Source organism: Ovis aries, chromosome 9 (genome assembly GCF_016772045.2).
Source record: "Ovis aries strain OAR_USU_Benz2616 breed Rambouillet chromosome 9, ARS-UI_Ramb_v3.0, whole genome shotgun sequence".
In the NCBI taxonomy this organism is placed as follows: domain Eukaryota; kingdom Metazoa; phylum Chordata; class Mammalia; order Artiodactyla; family Bovidae; genus Ovis; species Ovis aries.
The window spans coordinates 46,950,218-46,974,100 of NC_056062.1; the positions used below are offsets into that span (position 1 = coordinate 46,950,218).

Consider the following 23,883-nt stretch of genomic DNA (forward strand, 5'->3'; position numbering starts at 1 on the left):
CCTACCTGGTTCCTCAAAGAATTATTAACCTCTGCTATACATCCTTGCTGCTCCTGCTTGGTAGAGTTGCCCAGACGAGAAGCAGCATTCAAGGAAATCAGTTTCTACAATTTGGAGTCTGCTCTTGTGATCTTCATTTGGAGCCTATTCTTGGAACCACCATCTCTCTGTCCTGACTGTCTTTAAGATTCAAGGCTCCCCTCCCCACTTTGGCAGTGCCCCAGACCCACCACATCTCTATTTTAGCTACACTAACCCCTGAAAGCTAATTTCTGGCAGACCATTTAGCCTATAGCATATCCTCTAAATTTACTGACACTCAGGGTAGCGACTTTTACATGATATGGCAGCAAACAGAAATTTGCACATTCAGTTTGTTGGGAAAACCTTACATGAGTCATAGTTTGACTATTTCTTCCTAGGTCACGTTTCTATACCACAACGCAAAACCTAGGTAACTACTACATAATATTCAAGATTATGGGCGCTGGTGCCAGACCAGTTCAAGTAGTAGCTGCACTAGACGTGCTGCCTCAGAAAAATATTATTTCACACCTCCATGCCTCAGGTTTTTCTTCCATGAAAGAATAACCACCACCATTACCGCATGACCACCACCATCACCACCACCTCTTCCTAAGGGCTGTGGCATGAAATGAGTTAGTAAAACAGTATAGCACCTGATATGTATTCTAAACAAATTCTGTACTTTATTTTCCTTTTATTTTTTCAAAAATTTATTTCTTTTTAATTGAAGGATAATTACTATATTGTGTTGTTTATGCCATACATCAACATGGATCAGCCCTGGGTACACCAATATCCCCTCCCTCTTGAAATTCTCTAAGAGGAAATAACACCAGTTACTGGAGGAATAAGCTGGAAGTAGACTTTCAATAATTTAACAGTAAGTTGAGCAAGTATCTTTCTGGTTGAGTAGATTCTTTTAAGCTTAAAAAAAAAACAGTTAAGTATGATATTAGCTGTCTACTCAGTTCATCTGTTAGGACAAATACTTATAATTTCATTCCTAACAGGCTGAATGTTTTTTACAGGAAAAAGTGTTCACTAGGAAAAAAATGTGCAAAGTAGGGAAAAGTAAGGAAAGAAGGGAAACACTCATATTTCTACTCTCTGAAGATACTATTCAACAAAAATTAACAATTTTTAACAAAACGTAATTTTAAAAAATCAGTTGTATAAAAATGAATACTACCATTCATTTTCACTTAATAGCATCACAAAGTATTTTTCATTATTTCAGCTTTTGGCAATACAATTTTAATAGTGCCATATTTCAAATTGAGTTCATATATTTCAAAGCAAACATAGGTAGACTTTTCTTATGATAATTGTAACCAATATACAAAACACATATATTTACATTCTGTCAATCTAAATTCATCCTCAAAAAAAGGCAAACCTCATAGATATGCCTATGCTGAAACTTTAATTTCCAATCTAATAGCTTGTGGTGCCTTCAGTTCAGTTCAGTTGCTTAGTCGTGTCCAACTCTTTACAACCCCACGGACTGCAGCACAGTCCAGGCTTCCCTGTCCATCACAGGGTGGCTTAGGTTACACATAGAACATATGTTACATATAACACATATTCACCAAAACCTCAACTACAAATTTTACCAGATTCAACACATACCACTTTGTTTGATTAACAGCAACCAGTGAAAATGTTTCCTTTACAAAAACAATCAGGGAAGCACCATGGTTTGATAAACATGAGCCGCTGAACTGTGAAGGTGAGAATCAGGATTCGTGTCCCAGCACAGCCCAAAAGTAACTATGCAAGAGCCAGAAAATTATTTACTGACTATAGGCCTTAACTTTAAAGGAATTATATAATTTCCAGGGCCCCTTTCAGCTCTAAAAGAAAGATGCTAAGAAATAAAGATGGTTACAGTACCAGCACCTACATGCAAATTACTACCACAGGACGGATGATTCTCACTGACAGAAATCGTATCCCAGCATCTAGAATTATGTTCAGAGCTATCTCAGACAGCCTACACTTCCATGCTATGTAAATTTTCTTTAAAATTAAAAAAATAAAATACAAATTCTACTTTAGACTTTCCTGCCATCTTTCCTGACCTCTTTTCCCATATAACAACTAAAAATTAAATATTTACATTTGCTTTTGTCAAAGAAACTCTGGCTTCCGTGCACACAAAAAAACTTATTTTGAAACCTGCTTAGCCAACAGACTGTCAATACTGTCAGTTCAAATAAATACGCTTGTGTGGTTGATAAAGAAGAACGCTGTATGAAATTATGCTTGAATTCATTTATTTGGAACACATACCCATGAGCAATTAGATAAAAGACAACAATGATGAATTACCTACTCCATATTTATTTACAGTGGAGTATCTGCTTTGTAGGAGTTTTCAAAGCAGATTAAATAAGCAACTAAAAATCTATGAATGCACTTTAGAATGCTGATTTTGTTAAAATTGTGTTTATTTGTAATATGTAGTAAGAGGGAAGATACATGTTGAAAAATATATTTTGGCCCATTAAAGAAAGCAACCCAGACATACACTTTTTTTTTTAAATTTTTTAAACATTTCCTTGAAGCAAGGAGGAACCTTCTCTTTGCTGTCTTTCAAATACACATTCACTCCTGGTCCTAATGATAAACCAGACGCAGTACAGTAAATGACAGGTGTGCACTGTCTCTTTCTTGAGTTAATAGAAAATAATACACTCAAAGAAATGGGGCAAAGTCAGCACCAGAGTACTGTCAAGGAGACTGAGCTTATTAATATTAATTTTTTACATGTTTCATCTGACTAAACGTACCTGTAATTGGTACCCCGGTTGTAAATTTAAACTGTTACGCTTATGTAATAAGCAGTCGTTATGTGCCTTCTTTTGTGTTCTCTAATGGGAAAACTGAGATGCTCTTTCCCCTTTTTAAGTTAAATGCTTGAGTAAAGTATGATTTTTAGGAGAACAAATACTCAACTTCTTACGTTGTAAATTACTAAAATCTGCTCTCCCTGGACTTGCCTATGTAAGAAACTACAGTGATTAAATGCTTTCCAGAGCTTACATGTTAGTGCTTTCAACTTCAAAAACAAACCAGGATCATGTCAGCTCTCTGTTCTGCCAAACTCCAAACAAAGAGTGAGCAATGCACAGTGGGACCAGGTCCTGGGCACTCTGAGAGGGGCAGAAACGTCACAGAGACCCAGAATGACTGTAGACTGTCTGCTTCTGAACCCATGTGTCCGCAAACATGGCTTCTACATATTAAACCGGCAGAGCTGACCCTTGTTACTGAGTCACTGCCTCACCAAGGAAGTTCCCAGCTAAAGCCCTTTACTCTCCGCAGAAGAGATTTCAGACAGATTCTACAAACTGAATAAGGAGATTGGAAAAATGTAGGGATTCTGCACCCAGGCATAACTACTTAAGAAATAAAGCACATGTATTTTAGAGTCAACTGATTTCCAACTTAGAGAAATTTAGTTGTAAAAATAAAGAGTTGTGAAGACACATTTTTTTGTGTCTTCATGTATTTCAGAATGTGTTCAAACTTGGTACACTCTGCAGTGTCTCTGAAACTTCAAGCTTTTTCACTTCTCTTCTTCCATCTTTAAATTGGCTGTAAACTTTCATCACCCATATCCTGCTGCAGGTACAGACACGGCTAAAACGCATTCAGCCCAGAAGGAGGGCTGTTTACAGAAATTAAGCCACATTCAGTCAAAGCAAAGTGCATGCTTCAACACGAAGAGCCTACCCCCTGCTCCAAAACATCCTCAGTAGTGTCTGTCTGACTTATCGGCACATCTCCTCTACTCTTCCCTAAGTCTTCTTTGTCATTTTTGTTTCTATTACCCTGAGCTTTTCCTTTCATAACAGGGAGGGAGGTAGGAGGGGGGTTCCAGTGGGAGGTGGGGGGGTTCTGGAGGGAGAGGACATATGTACACCTGTGGCTGATTGATGTTGATATATGGCAGAAACCAACACAATACTGTAACGTAATTATCTTCCAATTACAAAAAAAAAAAAAAAAAAAGGCTAGAGAAACTTTCTTCTGACCATAGATTTAATAGCACAGTCTCTTAACCTCCAGGTCTAAAAGCAGAGAATCCCTTTGCTCCACCTCCTAACATCTGTCACAAGAGTCAGATTACAAATCAACTCAAATGAGGGGATCAAGGAGGGTGGAAGTGAAGAGGGAACACAGGAAAAGGAGCAACTTGCTTACTGGTTAGGTCACTGGTAGAAACCATAACATAGTTTCAATTCTTTGACAGTCATATCATGGAAAGTAGCATTAAACTGAATGTTTAATGTTTGAAAAAAAGAGAATATTCTAGTTTCCTAAATAGAAATCCTCTTTAAAGATGTAAAATGGTAATCCTTTTACTGTTCAATCTATGGAGATTTGTTAAACACATATGAAAAAATGAAGAAAACTGCTCTTTCATTCCCAGTTTTTTAAAAGTCACTTTTAATGGCCATCAGAATTATTAACAGATAAATAAATTAATTACAAACCAACTTATTCATTGTATATAGCTACTTATGCATTTTATTAGAAAAATAACTTAATCTCTGATGTTTTCTATTTTTAAAACTGACCTGTGTACTGCTTTTAATACTTCTTGATTCTAAGTCTTCTGAGATTACTGAAGTAGACAAAGAGATTAATCAGTACCTATTTATGAGTTACCAAAATATACTTTTAATTCTTTAAATGCTACGAAAAGCCTAAGACAGTTGGCAAACATCTCAGAAATCTGAGTCTAAATGGTTTTAACTTATAACTTTATGCCGAACAAACGTATTTCAAGGAAACATTAGACTAAAGCAACAATAAAAACTTGTAAAATGCTGAATATTTTAGGTACTACACGGTTCTCTAATACATACAAACACCCAAAAGGCAATTTAGATCCAACGTTAACCCATTAAAACACTGACGTTCCCAGAGTATGGAGTGTAACCTGATCGTGACTGCTGTGAAGGGGGAGGGCTGACTATACACTAAATCTTGCCATCTGCAGGTGCTTGGCTTTACACAATTCCAGTTTTTGGTGTTTTTTTAAAAAAAATAGGTTCAAAAGTTTACAGCATATTTTTCTATTTACTACCAGTCACAAAATTCGTTTATGTTATGTCAGCCTTAAACAATTCTCTGAGCAATTTGGGTATATCCAATTATAAATTTACACAACAAGAGCTCTATCCCCAAATCCATTCACATTCATATTATGAACAGTCTTTAATGGTAAAGCAAATAATACTCATTTATATATTTAGGAAAAAGATTGCTGTCATTCAGTTACGAAGTTGTGTCTGACTCTTTGCAACCCCATGGACTGTGTACACCAGTCTTCTCTGTCCTTCACTGTCTCTCGGAGTATGCTCAAACTTGTCCATTGAGTCAATGATACCATCCAACCATCTCATCCTGTCATCCCTTTCTCCTTCTGCCCTCAATCTTTCCCAGCATCAGGGTCTTTTCCAAAGAGGATTACACCTCCCCCAGAATAAATCTCCCAAAGACACTACTTCTAGAATGTAACAATTATTCTAACTCTAAGACTCCTATATGAAAATACAGATGGCTTGCAACTCAACAATTCACAAAGATGGTGAACTGAAAAGAATTCATACTCAGGACCTCAATTTTGTTATTACTAAGTGAGCTCTACTTATATTCAAGATGCTCGCTAATTTCCACTCATTTCACCTCTAATGTTCACAAGAGAAACAGTGATGCTCTGTCTTCCACGACTGGGACTCAGGACTGGAGAACTGTCACAGTGAGTTAGACCAAACAGATCTACACTACAATTAAACACATTAAAATATCTGCATATAAGGAGCCCACACATGGCTAATAAAAAGGCCCTTTCACCAAACCAGTAGGTTGATCTGTAGTTCTGATGATTTTAAATTAGCAACCACTTCAAAATTCAAAAAAAGGCCAAATATGCCATTTTCTAAAATTCTCTCACTTTGGGTCTATTTCTCTCCATTACAGTTATCAAATTTCACTTGCCAAACTCTATCCTTAATTAATCACAAGAAATTCCCAGTAAATTGAAATCATCACTATAAATTCAGTAGGAGTAATACGAAAACATCAATGGGTAAAATATAGCCTTTAAAAAGAAATGGGAGAGCAACAACATACAGCTGCAGTTTACCATCTAAAAGAATTGTAGACCTAAAAATATTATATAAAATCATGCAAATTTGACTTCTATTTTCAATATATAAGGAGAATTTAATATTTTTTTAAAAACCCTGAGTCCTATTTTTAAACTGAATAATTTGGCAGTACATATGATCAACTCCTATCTAAACTGTTTTACTAGGAATCTGATATATTAAAATGAGTTAAATCAATGTAGTATTACTCTAATCTTAAAAACAAAAAATCCGAGCTGACTGAAGAGGAACAAGTTTAGTGAAGAAAATATGAAAGAAATTTTGAATTAATGTTTCTAATTAGCAAAGGCTTTCACACAGACTTCAAAGCAAATTTCCCTTTCCCAATTAATTAGAACACCAACACAAAGAATTAGACTCTAATTGACAATTTTTGTGGAGAACTAACGTGACCAAACAGCAGAATACATGTTCTCTAATTTTAAAAAACTTGTGACAAAAATCCTATTTAGATTAATAGATAGATAGATGGTGGTTCTTATATTTAAATAAGAATACCTTTGAAAATCATCAAGGCTGTGTAGCTGACAGTGTGGCTGAAATATTCTGGCCAAAACATAAGCTCACTCTGCTCAAAGTAACATTAAACTTTGCAAAGAGCTTTTTGTCAACTTAAATATAATGTAAAATCCTGACTCAAAAGACTTCTGAAAAAAAAAAAAATCTAGAATTGTTCCTCTATTAATGATTGCCTAATTATTACATATATTTCAATGTTGGCCATTAACTTAGATAGGAGAATTTTACAATACACGCAGAGAATTCCAACTGCTTCCTCCAAGATAAAAAGAGGCACGATACTAATGTGAAATGGATATGCCTAAATTAAATGGAAAGAGAGAAAAATTAAGAAAGAAATCTGGGACAGGACCCATAACAGCACTGCAATTAAAAAGATAAGGAAAGGAAATTCTCAGGAAACACCAATAAATCCTCCAGCCTTTAAGATGAGGGACTTGCTCGTAAGGGGAAAAAGATTAACATTAAAGAATAGCAAATTGAGGGGATTTTAGAAACAAATTCAAAAATACTGCAGCAAAGCTTTCTGAGTGCCAAATTTTAAATGTAGGTACCCTTACAATTTTCAAAGCAATTCTCTAAAGTTCTGACATGCAGACCTTTTAAAAATACAGACATCAATAGATACATAGTATTTTAAATTTTCTGATAATTTTTCATTCTGTATCATGACATTTTTCCTAATATTTTTCTGTGTCATTTTACAAGTAAAATAATTTTAGAATCAATAACAAAATGATAAAGTATAAATATACTAAAGCGAAAATACCTTGCGTTACAATAATTTCTAAGATTCTTTCCAGGCAGACCTTACAGAGTTTCTCCAACTCCACACTTATTCCCCAATCCCAACCATGGGAAATTCCCTATAAATTCTCATTTCCTTGTTTTCCTTAAAAGACTTTTGTTTTTGTTTTCCCTGATTAGTCCAGCAATCATAGAAAAACAAAATGAAGACAAAAGGGCCAAAATGGTTTGCAGAATATTTTTGCAATAAAGTGTAACTGACAGAAGTCACCTAAGAGACGAAACACTATACCCTGATCTGTAATTTTATGTATCTTCCTAATTAGAGCATGCTTTCCCTGGTGGCTCAGACAGTAAAGCGTCTGCCTACCATGCGGGAGGACCTGGGTTCAATCCCTGGGTCGGGAAGATCTCCTGGAGAAGGAAATGGCAACCCACTCAAGTACTCTTGCCTGGAAAATCCCATGGATGGAGAAGCCCGTTAGGCTACAGTCCATGGGGTTGCAGAGTTGGACACGACTGAGCGACTTCACTTTCACTTTCTTTCATTTTCTATCACTCTACACTTTTGCTCTGCATCATCATCATCATCATCATCATCTCTTGCCTTTTTTTTTTTTTCTGGTCCCAAGTAATAATCTTTCCTTTTCAAAACACAAAAAGTTAAATAAGACATTGTTTAAGGATTCGTCTTTGAAGATGTCCAAGATGTTAAAACTTTTCAGTTAAATGAAACTGACCCTGAAAGTATTTTAAACAAGTCCAAATCTCTGCGTGTTAAAATAAATTCTTTCTAAACTATATTATATTGTTTCATATCCTTGTTAAAGAGTGTTCTTTTGTAATACATTAATAGTAGTTTTGAAGGTTAGAGAGTTAAGATATTTTACTCCTATACTAAATGTTCTACAAATGCTAATTTTAGGTCGCATCTTAAGTTATTAATATTTTACATGCATTTGTTAATCAGCAGGATTCTTACTGTCATTTCTTTTTTATGAATATATCATGCTTTATCCATTCTCCTGTTGCTACACATTTAAGGGTTTTTTCTCCAGTTTTATGCTATCTTCTCATTGTTCATTTCTTGATGTATTTTATATGCCTGTTTCTACCAGCTGGTCTTCTGTTTTCTAGATAAATTAAGGGTAACTTTACTCCCATATTCATACTTTTAATAATAACTTTACTCAGATATTCACATATTATACAATTCAAATGGTATTAATTTGTACAATTCAGTGGTTTTCAATACATTCATAGAATTGTATAATCAACACCACCATCACTTTTGGTACTTTATCACTCTGCAAAGAAACCTCATTAGCAACCTCTCTAAATTTCTCCAACCACAGCCCAGTCCCTGGCAACCACTAACCTTTCTATCTCTACCAATTTGCCTATTCTACAATATGTGGCCTATTATTACTGGCTTCTTTCACTAAACATAATGTCTTCAAGGCTAATCCATTCTGTAGCAGGTATCAGTACTTTTTATTGCTAAATAATAATCTATAGTGTGAATACACCACATTTTATTTATCTTGCTGATAGACATTTGGATTGTTTTCACTTTATGATAATTATGAATAAGGTTGTTATGAGCATTCTCATGTTCATGTTTTTATAAATACAGAAAATCTACTAATCAGTTTTTGCTAATAGCAGAATGGAGACAGATCACAGGGACCCTGGGTATCCAAAGAAGACAAAGTCAGGTCATCTGTAGAACCTGAAATGAGTCCTCTACCCATGAGCCTTCAATTACCACCTTCCAACATGGGTTTGATCCCTAGGTCAGGAAGATCCCCTGGTGAAGGAAATGGCAACCCACTCCAGTATTCCTGCCTGGGAAATCCCACAGACAGAGAAGCCTGGTGGGCTTGCAGTCGATGGGGTTGCGAAAGAGTTGGACATGACTTAGCAACTAAACAACAACACACAGCAACCAAACTGCTTTACTACTGCTCAGCTCTGCATTATATAAGCCATCGGCTCTGCCACCAACTCTGTGCTCCCCTCATCATCTCACCTGGATTACTTCAATGGCTTAAAGGTGGCTCAGCCTCCAGTGCAAGTGCGCCAGACCAGGGTATTCGTTCCAGAATACAAATTTCCTCATTTCATTTTCCTGCATCAAACCCTTCAATAGCTCCCCAAGGCACTTAAGATGAAAATAAAAATGCCTTCCTAAGGAACAGACTCTCAGATGATCTGGCCTCAACAACCTCTACGATCCTGACCTCTGGCTATGTCTGTAGCATCTCTAAGAAATTATTCCGGTTAATTACCCTCTCCCCCCACTGGACCTTTATACAGGCTGCCCTCTGCCTGGAACTGCCTCCATGTCCCCATGGGTGCTTCCCTCAGTCACAGAACTGTTTATACACCACCTTCTTACAGCTATCATTTCTGTGATAATGTAAACTCTGAATGAGAAAAATTTGTGATTTTTCTCATAGTTAGTGGTGTGGTGGTTTAGTTACTAAGTTGTATCTGATTCTTGAGGCTTCCTGGACTACAGCCCGCCAGACTCCTCTGCCATGGGATTTCCCAGGCCAAGAATACTGGAGTGGGTTGCCACGTCCTTCTCTAGGGGATCTTCCCACCCCAGGGACCGAACCTGGGTCTCCTGTACTGCAGGTGGATGCTTTACTGGCTGAGCCACCAGAAGCCCCTGTAGTTAGTGGATCTAGTCCAGTGAATGGCACAGAGTGGATTCTCTATACATATCTGTGGTTGTGACGAGAGATTGCGACTTACAGGCATATTCAATGATTCTGACGAGTAGGTAGGACTTTTTGAGGCTTGGGCTTGAAAAAAGATGAGTGAAAAAAACCCATAAAACAACAACCTTAATCTTGGCCTAGTCTCTCTCCAGTTGAAGCAAGTAACCCTCCACCATCAGGTCATAGGACACTATCAGGAAAGAAACATTCTCTTTAAAGGGGAACGCTGGCTGCTGAAGTGGTGAAGGCCAGAGCTGCTGAGGGCCTTCTCTGCCATCACATAAGGTCCTAATTGAAAAAAGAAACCAACACAGAACGCAAGTGGAGACAAAGGAAAGAGAGAAGTTTCTGGATGACATCATGTAAATCTCCCATCCAGATGTGCCCAGAGCTGGTTGTGGCCTTGGACTTCCCAGATATGTGAGAAAATGAACCCCACTATGGCTCATACTAGTTTGAGTATCTTTTGGATGGCCCAAAGATTCCAGGGCTACCCAGGAACCATCTACCTGTGCTAGCCTCTAATTAGGCAGCAAAATAAATAACTATACTTATTTTTCATTGCTGGTGCCATTTTGCACTATATAAACTAAACATTAGTATAGTTGAAAGCCTAGGCAAAGAATATGCCCTCCGCTTAGGGATACCCTAGTGGAAGGCAAGATTTCTAGTAACAGAGCTGGACTCCGACTGCTTCCTTTGGTGCGTGAAACAAAGCGAGAAGTTCCCAGAGCCGGGCAGAAGCCTAAGCCCCCTGGAAACTGGGACACCTGAAGCTTTCAGGATGATAAAAGCCGGCACCAGAATTAGACCATCTGAGAGCGGACCACGATTCAGTAGGAATCCAGGTTACTTACTTTAAAGTCCCGGACACTTTTTTTAACTGACACAAACTACAGGTAAATCAAAATTCATTTGTTTTCCAGGGAATCAACTTGATGGAACTAAAGGATCAGGTTTGGTTATGTAGAATTCTTCCTCATTTCATGTAAGATATAGAAATACTGAATTTTACATGCAGTCCACCGACGACTTCCTATGGATGAATTAAGAAGGGCAGAGCCAGTTCAGCAAGTGTTCATGAACCCAAATTGGGTGTACACCTGAGCTACATTTTTTTTCTTAAAAGATAGGGTGAAATATTGAAGTTAAGACTTACCTGTGTCCTCAGTGACTCATATGGACTACAGGAGAAAGAACAGAATGAAAAATAAAAAAACTGGACTTGGGTGCAGGCACCTGCCTGTACACCCTTGGAGCTTTTCCTGACCAAGATTCAGTTCTTCCTCACAGGAATTCATCCTATCCTTTACCACCAGGCCCCTTTCTCTAAAGAGCGGTTTTGCCTGACACCGTTGGTGACTTCCCACTGCACGTGAAATATCAAGGGTGAAGGCCAGTGCGGGATGAGTAGGAGCAATGTCACACCAGGTATAGCTATCTGTTGGGGGTGCGGGGGTGAGGATGAGGGGCACGTGTTATCAGTCAGCCCAACTGTGGATGCTCCTGAGGAAAAGGCTCAGGAAGCATTGTGAGTATATTCGGAACCCCAGGTGTGAAGATGCTTCTGCAGTGACTAAAATCCCTCTGCTCTTCAGGAAGCAGAAGTGGTTAGTAATACAGAAAACATGATGTGCCGTAGATGAGGGGAAAAGGTAGGAAAACTGCAAGTGGTGGGAGAATATGCCCAGAAAAGACTCTGAACTAGAAAATTCATCGCCCCGCTGAATTTTCTCGGGTAGTAGCGACCAACGGAACAATACTGAACAGAATTAGAGGCCTCCCAGCAAAGGGAGACGAACCCCAGAGTCCTGATGATACCACACAGCAGGAGTATTCATAGCTAATCAAGGTGTCTGTTTAGAAAAAGCATCGAGCTTCAGAATTCCAGGTTTTCACGTCTGCAAAATGGCAAGTATGTAACAAAACCACCATCAGCCTGCTCCTGAGATGATATATCTGGTTCATTGTTTATTATTCAAAGATCTCCTAAAATGCATGACCATAATGTCCTATTTTAGTAAATATAGCAATCTAAAGATAATTTTCTCTTCCTCTGTGATTTAAGACCTTGTGCTCCTTAGGACTACCATTCTGAATACTGGATACCAATACGAAACAATGGAACTCCATAAAGAGTAGGAGGTAACAAACATGGAAGGTCTCTGGGCCCCCACAAATTCTTAAGTGTGTAAATGCATGTGTTATTTTCTAACTTCTTTTTAGGAGACTCAAGACCAACGTACTGTAAAAATATTATTATTAGTTTCAGCATCTCAGCACAGGGCTCATGTTAATCTCAGTTCAGGATACCCAACTAGATGTATACAGATTGATTATAAAGGTTAAGAAAGATATCAAGCACACATCTACTAATACAAAAGCACTTATCTAAAAAGGCGGCTGGATGGGCAAGAGAACTCTCCACTGGACTGCATGTATACTACCAAGTAATTCCTATGAAATTAGGCAGGTCACTGGATTTGTTTTTTCCCCAACTGTAAAATCTCCCTTGCATAAATAACAAGATTCTTTCCAAATCAGGGATGACAGTGTCAGCTGGCTAGTGCTGAGTCTGGTATCATGTTGAATCCAAGTGACAGGATCCACTTCTGATGAACTGTGCCATTTAAAGTGAACACAGGTCCCATTTTTCTAAAATGCTAATATGCTCACTTTGTGTGTATACACCGTGTGAGTTCACTTCATACTGGATTTTCATTTTCACCCCAGAAAGACCCACTAGCATGGCAAGGCACTGAGAAAAGAAGTGCGGAAAGGCAGAGTTCACCCTCCAGCTCGCAGGCTCAACTCCACATTGCTCCTCCTCTGGTGAACACTCATGCCCCAATGCGAACTGTTAGCTTACTAATCAAGATTATCCATGAAACTGAGAAAAGACTTCCAGAAATGTTCCAGGCAAGAGACAGAAAATGAGTGGGGATTCACACTGCGCCAGATATTAGAATCATTGCTTCAGGGATGCGCTACTTACTGTATGGCTTTCCCAGCAGTGCAGTGGTGGAGAATCCACTTGCCAGTGCAGGAGATGCAAGAGATGTAGGTTCGATCCCTAGGGTAGGAAATGGTAACTCACTCCAGTATTCTGGAGAATCCCATGAACAGAGGAGCCTGGCGGGCTACTGTCCATAGAGTCACAAAGAGTCGGACACAGACAAGGCATGCAGCGTCACTTACCCTGTACATTTCATCTCCTCCAAGCCCAAAGCATTTGTAACGCCCAAATGATGTGCATTTTAAATGGTTATTCGTGGTTTTTGTTTTTTTAAGATTAACTGCAGGGTCACAATGGACTTCTCTTTGTAATCTAACAGATTCTGAGGTATTGAGTCCAGGAAAAAGAAACAGCATAACCAAAGTCTCACAGCCACTGGCTGGGACCACTCTGATGAACTGCGTAGTGGCTCCTATGCAAGCCTGTTTTAGTCCTGCCTTTTCTAATGTAAGACACACAGATCTGAGGACTGGGGCTTAACTTTTTATTTGCTATGTCACTGCTAGAGCAATCAGTTGAGAAAAAAAAGAAGTACTAAATTCTTTATGTAATCTACCTGGCAAATATTTTAAATTAAAGACAACACTGCTAGAACAGCAGTTTTGAATATGCCATAGCATAATACTTGTTTCATTTGGTGATATTTTGAGCAATTTTTCTCCCTCTTTCTCACAAGTTTACTCTCACAAATTCAGAAACATAAATGTTCACAAAGTACTCCTCTGGAATAAATGAGTGACAGAGAGCTCCTCCTTTTAAAAAAATCGCTCTCTCATCTCCTTAGTAGATGCCTACCAACAATGACAACAACTCTTGACAAAAGCAACGTACGCTGGAAATGCGATAAGAAGATGAAATATTCAAATGATTACCTGTTGGAGTCTAAAGGTAACGTGCTTAATAACCGCTTTTTATTCCTCAGAACCTCTAGGGTTCTGTGCTCCCAACTAACAATTTGTGCAAAGCTCTAGCTGGGAACAAATTTTAAGAACAAATGTCCTTCTCTTTCTTTCATTTTTTTCTTCTCCCCCTAGGAGGGGGCTTCACAAGGTGTAAGTAAGAGGAAGTGAGGAAGTAATCACAATGAAAACATTTAAGAAAAGACATTTTAGTAAAAATACTCAGTGATTTTCAAGAGGGAGAAATCCTAGAAAATTGACTTTTTAGGTGCTAAACCATCATTTCTTAAAAGGTTTCTAGCTCTCATCGTATTTATTTCTTCTTACAAGGCTAGAAAGGAAAAAATATAAAGGGGAGGAACCTCAACTCTCTGGCCCACTCTCACCTATCTCTACTTTGTTACTCAATGCCTTGTCAGATCATTTGTGGTTACCTTGTGAGTTTCATTTCTTAAGTGATTGTATGTATGTATGGATGTGTGTGTGTGTGTGTGTGTGTGTGTGCGTGCACTATTAAAGATGATTTCAACTGATTATTGGGCTCCTACTCAGGAAGGCTTGCCTCTTTCCCTGTGGCAGTATAAGTTAAGACTTTTAAGGCTTAAAATAGATAGGAAACATCAGGAGGGGAAAAAGGAGAGAAAGGGTAGAGTCTATGGTTTGGACAATAGGGAGAGCTCAACTGGGAACTGCTGTTGAGATGCTGATTTGAAATTTTCAGAAATGTAACTCAACCTAGACTAAGAACAGGAATCAGAGAAATGAGGACTAGAAGCTGACCATGAGGAGAGGGAAGAAAAGGAGAACGAGCAAAGCTAATTTTTGAAAAGCAATGTTCTAAGCTCAGTATAACAAAACCACACAGTAGAAAAAGAAGAGATGTCTTAGGGATGTAGGGAGATGGAATTTGAACAGGAAGAATAGATTAGACTCAAGTTGATATTAACAATAAAGAGCCCTCCCTGAAAAGATACATGCACCCCGATGTTCACTGCAGCACTGTCTACAACAGCCAAGACATGGGAAGCAACCTAGATGTCCATCAACAGAGGAATGGATAAAGAAGATGTGGTGCATACATACAATGAAATATTGCTCAGCCATTAATAAGAACGAAATAATGCCATTTGCAGCAACATGGATGTACCCCAGTCAGTTCAGTTCAGTCACTCAGTCGTGTCCAACTCTTTGCAACCCCATAAACCACAGCACGCTAGGCCTCACTATCCATCACCAACTCCAGGAGTCCACTCAAACCCATGTCCATTGAGTCGGTGATGCCATCCAACTATCTCATCTTCTGTTATCCCCTTCTCCTCCTGCCCTCAATCTTTCCCAGCATCAGGGTCTTTTCAAATGAGTCAGCACTTCGCATCAGGTGGCTAAAGTACTGGAGTTTCAGCTTCAACATCAGTCCTTCCAGTGAACACCCAGGACTGATTTCCTTTAGGATGGACTGGTTGGATCTCCTTGCAGCCCAAGGGACTCTCAAGAGCCTTCTTCAACACCACAGTTCAAAAGCATCAATTCTTTGGTGCTCAGCTTTCTTTATAGTCCAACTCTCATATCCATACATGACCAGTGGAAAAACCATAGCCTTGACTAGATGGACCTTTGTTGGCAAAGTAATGTCTCTGCTTTTGAATATACTATCTAGGTTGGTCATAACTTTCAAGGAGTAAGCGTCTTTTAATTTCATGGCTGCAGTCACCATCTGCAGTGATTTTGGAGCCCCCGAAAATAAAGTCTGACACTGTTTCCCCATCTATTTGCCATGAAGTGATGGGACCGGATGCCATGATCTTCGTTTTCTGAATGTAGAGCTTTAAGCCAACTTTTTCACTCTCCTCTTTCACTTTCATCTAGAGGCTATTTAGTTCTTCACTTTTTGCCATAAGGGTGGTGTCATCTGCATATCTGAGGTTATTGCTATTCCTCCCAGCAATCTTGATTCTACCTTGTGCTTCCTCCAGCCCAGCATTTCTCATGATGTATTCTGCATAGAAGTTAAATAAGCAGGGTGACAATATACAGCCTTGACGTACTCCTTTTCCTATTTGAAACCAGTCTGTTGTTCCATGTCCATAACTGTTGCTTCCTGACCTGCACACAGATTTCTCAAGAGGCAGGTCAGGTGGTCTGGTATTCCCATCTCCTTCAGGATTTTCCACAGTTTGTTGTGATCCACACAGTCAAAGGCTTTGGCATAGTCAATAAAGCAGAAATAAATGTTTTTCTGAACTTGCTTTTTCGATGATCCAGCAGATGTTGGCAATTTGATCTCTGGTTCCTCTGCCTTTTCTAAACCCAGCTTGAACATCTGGAAGTTCATGGTTCACATATTGCTGAAGCCTGGCTTGGAGAATTTTGAGCATTACTTTGCTAGCATGTGAGATTAGTGCAATTGTGTAATAGTTTGAGAATTCTTTGGCATTACCTTTCTTTGGGATTGGAATGAAAACTGACCTTTTCCAGTCCTGTGGCCACTGCTGAGTCTTCCAAATTACCTAGAGAGTATCATACTGAATGAAGTAAGTCAGACAAGGATAAGGAGAAATATATGACATCCCTTATACATGAAATCTAAAAAGAAATTATATAAATGAACTTACTTACAAAACAGAAAGAGACTCACAGACTTAGACAACAAACTTATGGTTGCCAGGGGGAAGGGACAGTTAGGGACTTTGCAATAGTCATGTACTCACTGCTCTATTTCAAATGGATAACCAACAAAGACCTATTATATAGCACATGGAACTCTACTCACTGTTATGTGCCCGCCTGGATGGGAAGGGGGTTTGGGGGAGAATGGATACCTGTATATGTATGGCTGAGTCCCTTCACTGTTCACCAGTAACTACCACAACACTGTTAACTGGCTATTCCCCAATACAAAATGTTTTTGATGTTAAAAAAAAATTAATAAAAATTTAAAGAGAGAGAGAAAAAAAAAAGGGTCCTCAAGGTAGGCTTTACTTCAATAACCCTGCATCTTTTTTCTGTGTCCAAGGTACCTGCAGCTGACTACTCTTAAAAAGTATATAATATCCTTATATGAAAGCAGTAACCATTAACTATTTCTTAAAACCTCTTCAACATGAGGTATCATACTTCAATTAGAGAATCTATCAGATATAATACATTAACCTCTAGTAGGTAAATTAAAATCTACGAATTTACTCAGAACTTTGTATAAACCCACATGGTACGGCTTCTTCCTGATCAACAAGAGCAGGAAAATTGATAATCTAGTTGGACTGGGCGTGGAGTGCAGTAGTCACCATTAAGAGCCTGCACTCTCAGGACACTTCCAGCTCAGATGTAACTGGTAGTTGTTTTTCTGTCTTTGTGGCAATTGAGTCCCATCCACAAAAGACATCCTGTGTTTCTCTTTCATTTCTAGCTACTCTCATTGTAATGGTCTAGAAAACACAGCAGTGTAGTAGATGTCACAGCAAGATAGCCACAGGTCAAGAGTGTGCAGAGGGACGCCAGAGGGCCCAGTGTCCCTCACCTTCCCACCCCGTGCATCTGCTACAATACCTTATTCTGTATGTGTGGTTACATTGTTTTGTAATCCCATTTATGTAACTTAACATTTGTTCTCCCTTTGTCTTCTTACATAAAAGATGTGGGTGGGACAAAGGCCATATATTTTGCTTCTGAAACCTAAAGCGTTCTTATTTTACTCTGGGCACAATAACTGCTCCAAAACGAAAACAGACTAATTTGGAAAACACCGCCAGTTGGCCAGCGAATGAAAAACAAATCAGAGATTCACCTGATCAAGAAGCTCCATTTGCATCACTAAAGGAGGCTACACGATCCATGAAAGAGGACAGAGCTGAGGAATATACAGTCCCAGCTTCATATTCTAGAGCAACTTGCCCTCTTATATGACACTGATTAAACTCCGTGAGTCTCAGAAATTTCCAAGATAAAATGTGGATAATCCAAGCTGAGGGGAGTACAAATTTGATGGAATAATGTATACCTTAAGGACTAGCAGAATGTAGGTATATAAGGAAAGTTTCCTTCTTAAAACTCCTTTATATTCTGATTTATAAAAATATTTCTACACTTTTATGTTTTAAAGATGTGGTCAAGCCATTATTGGAGGGCATATAAAACAAAAAATGTTAAGAGACAACAAACAACCATGAGTTACAATAGAGATAAGGACTCAGAAAGAAATCTGAGAGGTAGATTTCACCAGTGCTTTAAGAAATAGTACGAATTATTAAAACATTAAAGCCTATGTCACAGTATTAATTAAATTATTTGGTATTGCTTAAAAAACAGCTTTGCAAGAAAAAGGAAACTCAGCTGTGAATAAAGTCAGTCTGAGGTGGTAGGTAATTAAAACCTCTTGTATTTATGATGAATACTCTGAATTACATCACGACAACTCATAAGCACCTAAAGACATTCTGCACTGATCCTAAAGAGCAGCTGTGTGAAAATATTGGAGGAAATCTGAGAAGAAGGGGAGCCTAACTATTAAGCATTTTGTAAAATGTAAATGCCACGTCTGTTCATTTAAATCATGTTTATTTAAAATATAATATAGTTGACATGAACAAGAAACTGTACTTCAATATAAATTAAGCTTTCTGTCAAGTAATTGAAAGAACTCTCTAGTCACTCTTAGAAATATAACTTTTTCTAAATAACAACTGAAATTTGGTTTTGAATGGAACATTTTCTGCTCTTTGTGTGAAAAGGTCCTAGGATTTCTTAGTATGGGAAGTCTAGAATATGCCTTTTTAAGATTCTTTTAGAAAACCTATTTTTAAAGAGAAGAACTGAAAAAGAAAGTGAGGTAGCCCTTTTTCCATCCATCAGATGAAACAACCCATGTTAATAAAACATCTAAATCTAAATCCCATTGAATGAATTATCTGTGTAACCTCATTTGAAGCCAAAGAAGAGCTTAACATAATTTCTGTGACCTGCATTTCCCTTTATTAATTAATGTCAGATAATCATTTCTGATACAGTATACAATTTAGCAACTCCATGGGCTCACAGAGCCTAACTGGGAGAAGGGGACAGCCAATAAAATGCTAAGCCTTGTCACATTTTCCCCCAAACTTAGAAGGTAAGCTTGAAACTTTATTTATTTTGAAATTATTATCTTTTGTGTGTGTGTGAATGGTCTGTTTATTTGTTCTCTATTTTTTAAGAGAACAAACTTTCACAGGCAAAACACTACCAACTTCAGACTGCAGCCCCCCCCCCCCCCCCACCCCCCGCCCCCCCCACCCCCCGCCCCCAGTTCTGCATCTAGCTAGCTAGCTAGTCTAGGCGCACATCACTGGATAGGTCGCTGGGCTTCCCAGCGCCTTCTCCGCCCATCTCTAGAGAGAGACTATAGCAGCTGCTGTTTCCTAGGCTTTGCTTGGGGGCTGTGTGGACAATTACAGAAAGACCTTAAAAAACACTACCTGGCACATGATGAGAACAATATGCACGCGAGGAATCATAAACGATCTTTCACTTCCAAGAACTTGCTATTACATTTGCACTAGGATTTAAAGAGGATTTGTGTTGACAATACCTGGTTCCATGTCTCTGTGCTGAAATCACATTGCGGAATGGCCTATAACTGTGACATCTCATCAAATATAAGTAAACTATACATTTAATTACACAGATGACTTAACACTTAAGTCTTCATTTGTGTTCATGGCCTACGTTCTACCTGTTTGGGGTCACCTCATAATTATCAATCTTTGGTAATATGAGTTACTGAGTGAGTGAGTGAAAGTCACTCAGTCATCTCAGATTCTTTGCAACCCCATGGACTGTAGCCTGCCAGGATCCTCTGTCCAAGGAATTCTCCAGGGAAGAATACTGGAGTTGGTTGCCATTCCCTTCTCCAGAGGATCTTCCTGACCCAGGGATCAAATCCAGATCTCCCGAATTATAGGCAGATTCTTTACCATCTGAGCCACCAGGGAAATCCCTTGGTAATATAGTAACGTTCTTTTTAAATAAAATGAATTTATCTATCTAGTGACACACTGACAGAAAAGTTACATGCACATATACGGGCAGCAGTAATGTTAAAAATGTTCTATGAACAAAACAACGAAAAAACAAAACAAAATACTAACATGTTGCTCTATATAATGAAAAAAGTTCTAATGAAGTAGGATGCTTCTAACTCAATTTCCTTCACATTCTTGATCCACATCTTTCGAGTGCTTCTGATGAAATTCATTTTGTAGTATCTGACAGGATCAGTTAATCAAGTTTCCTTTTCTGAGATAAGAATCATTTTCCTCAACTAATATAGAAGGTGGCATAAAATGTCTCTGCAATTGTTACAAGATTCAATTAAAAGCAGGTGAGTTGAAAGACACCAAGTTCTGTTTCACTACATATATTAAGGCCCATTTGAAAGCTTTGAAAATCAAAAGTGGTTCAGTCTCAAATTCAATCAAAGAGAATTTAGACATGATCAGAACATACTTCAATTCCTGACACAAAGAATTATTCAGAGTTGAAACTCATACAAAACACGTAAAGGTCAAGAACCATATCTTGCCAAAAATAATAGTAACTGTTTGTTTTTCCTTTTCTCTCTACCCCTCAAGGTAACCTACATTTATCTCTACTTCAAAACACTGTGAACACTTTAACTCATGAAACCTCATTGTAGCATGTAAACAAATGATCAGGTATGCTATTTTCATAATCAGCCCTTGAAATTTAGTATGAAACAGGACCCTTTAATCAGCCGAGACCTCAGTAAAAGTAATGACAAAAACACTGAAGGAGAAGTACCATAATAAGCCAAAGGTATCAAATTTGTGGAAATAAATACATAATAATAAACAAATGCCTCTAGGGTCAAGGATGATCAATTAGGTAAGCGTATAGCTCCTGGTGTGGCACCCGCTGGACCCCTTAGGGCCAGAGGAGAGCCACCAGGTAAGAATGTCCGTGGGGATTGTGGGCAGTGCTGCAGACATCATTTGGCTCTGGCTTTGAACAGTTTTGATGACAGTCACTGTGGTGTCAAAGAAGAAAGTTTTGTCTTTTTCCTTCCTTTTAGAAATAAGGAAGAAAAAAATTAAAAGATGGGAAATAGATAAAGTGAGCACACATTATGGTTTAGAGCAATATGGACTGGAATTTAGGATATGTTAAAATCACAATATATTTAATATAGTTAAAAGATAGCAGTATGTTACAAAGACTAAGATTTAATATTTTCTCTTTAATGAAAAAGTTTGAGATGGATCTTGACTTATATATCATGTATCAGTCAACAAGTTCAAAGAAGTAATAACTTACCTCTTGGACAATAAAGATTTTACGAAACTTTGGGAATATTCTGAAGGAGTAACAACAATAAACATCTAACTTCTACATTAGGGGACAATTTTAATGTTCCAAAGCATCTAGTGTCAAAGAAAATCTAAAATCAAGATTCCACTGGGTTCATGCACAAAATCTACTATCGTATACAAGTAAAACTCACAAAACCAACTTAATTTGTCTAACAGATGTTTAATTCAAGTCAAAGGAAATTTCCATTTCCATTTCCTACAAATATAATAGCATCAGTAACCACCATACAGTTTTCAAACTTTATTTTATAACCTAGCAAATAGTTTATTTTCTGAGCTGTAATAAAACTGCCATATAAAAGGAAGAACTAGAAATCTAGATCAAACAGCCTTTTTAGTGACAAAGAACTCAAAGAAACTGCAAGGTAAACTGTTTCCTCCAGCCTTATTTTCTCTATTCTAACTTAAGGCACCAATTCAATAATTACAACACAGTTGTTTCTTCAAAGGTATTCTTTCACAGTTTAGGTTAAGAAGTCAAAGTCTTGGTATTCATACAAGCACGGTAAAGTCTTTTACAAGCTCACCCATTCATCTGTCTGATGAAATTTACTCCAGCTCATCACACCCATGCTTTTTGGTCCTTTGCTCTTCTCAAGGAGGTACAATAAAACTGGGCTCCAATGCCGTAATATTGACAGCTAACAGACTACCCATCCTTCAAGGTGAAGACCACAAAATTTCAAATGTATGATTTCTGCTCATGTTAGAATTTTATCTAACTGGCACCAAAAAGGCTAAAACTGTGGTTTAAAGAAAGCAAAGGCCTCAAATTATCAATTCTAAATCAATTCAGTATTTTTGAATACTTCCAAAAGCAATAAAGGCAAATAAGTCTACAGACTATGGTACAACAATCTCTCAACCTTGCCTGGAGACATGTACTTAAGAGATCCTCTAAAATTGGACTATATACATCTATAGTATATGGTTAAAAAGCCATTATTAAATGCTACATATTTCTTCCTTCCCCTTGGCTCTTTTTGGATGGGAAGGCAGAACTGTAGCTGTGACTAGAACAAAAAAATATATTTTCACTGACTGAAGAAACCAATGATTCATTCATGAAGTAGCACACAAGGCTTTGAGAAACCTAACGTGCAAAATTGGGTTAAAATCACAAGTTTCAAAATTCACTGTTAATGTTTCAGGTTATGTCCAGTTTTTCTGAGTCTCAAGCTAGCAATGGAAGTCTCAACAGAAACCTCTATATCCCAACAGCAAAGGAACACAGAAAAAAAAGAAAGGGAGGGAGGGATGGAGGGAAGGAGGATGGAAGGCAAGTGCTACGTAATCATTATGGATATGGATAATTTTATAAATAAATGTTTAATTTATCCCTTACATTTAGATGCTATGAACAGTGGAAAACAACATGCATGATTTGTGCTTCAAAAATAAACTATGAGGTGTTTAATGGAAGCAGCCTGATTTTATTTGCTATTTTTTCTTTAAGGAAATTCTGGCAAGATCAGTTGACTCAAATTCAACACCTGTCCAGAAAATAACATACATCTGTCACTTCTTCCAAAATGAAAGTGAACGGCATAGCTAAAATTCCTTGTGTGTGTGTGTGTGTTCAGTTGCTAAGTTATGTCTGACTCTTCATGACCCCATGGACTGTAGTCCACCAGGCTCCTCTATCCACAGAATTTTCCAGGCAAGAATACTGGAGTGGGTTGCCATTTCCTTCTCCAGGGGATCTTCCCAACCCAGGGACCGAACCCGTCTCTTGTGTCTCCTGCATGAGCAGGCAGATTCTTTACCCTAGAAACTGACCCACATTAAATGCCATGCACTTGTTACTCCGGTGGCACAAATGTGCAATTCTGCTTATCGCAGACTTTCTCCCTAAAGCTAACAACTCTATTATTCAGGTTAAGTAGAACATACAACTTTGAACTGAAATCTAAAGGCCAGAAACAAAAAATGGCAAGAGAATATAAGTTTTATTAATATAAACAATCTGCAACCACTTCTCCCCACTCTCAGGCATACATACACCTACACTACAGATCTCTACTTCTTTCTCAGAAGATTCTAGCTCCAGTGCTACTTCTTCTAAGACATGCTAACTCAAAAGATCAACACAAGGTATGGACTGGCAATATTTTTGCATTAGCCATCTAATCCCACAAGGCTGAGAGTAGCTTTTAAGAGGAACCTGAAGTGTCATGCTATGCATGCTAAGTCGCTTCAGTTGTATCTGACTCTTTGTGATCCTATGGACTGTCGCCCACCAGGCTCCTCGTCCATTAGATGCTCCAGGCAAGAATACTGGAGTGGGTGGTCATGCCCTTCTCCAGGGCACCTTCCGGACCCAGGGATCAATACACTTCCTGCACTGGCAAGCGGGTTCTTTACCACTAGCACCATCTGGGAAGCCCTAGACTGGCC

At 38.2% G+C, this 23,883-nt stretch overlaps 1 protein-coding gene across 36 annotated transcripts in view; it reads right to left on the bottom strand.

The window, feature by feature from the left end:
* The window catches only part of NCOA2 (nuclear receptor coactivator 2), a 284,545-nt gene that overhangs the window by 151,929 nt on the left and 108,733 nt on the right, over positions 1-23,883 (bottom strand). For 7 of the 36 annotated variants that reach the window (XM_060393789.1, XM_060393778.1, XM_042254297.1 and 4 more), the window contains one exon: positions 13,203-13,280. The exons of 27 other annotated variants lie outside the window; for them this stretch is intronic. The gene's annotated coding sequence lies outside the window, so the exon portion shown is untranslated. Of the gene's footprint in view, positions 1-4,613; positions 4,661-13,202; positions 13,281-23,883 lie in introns of all 36 variants that reach the window. 2 more of the 36 variants (XM_060393770.1, XM_060393772.1) reach the window with 1 other exon arrangement.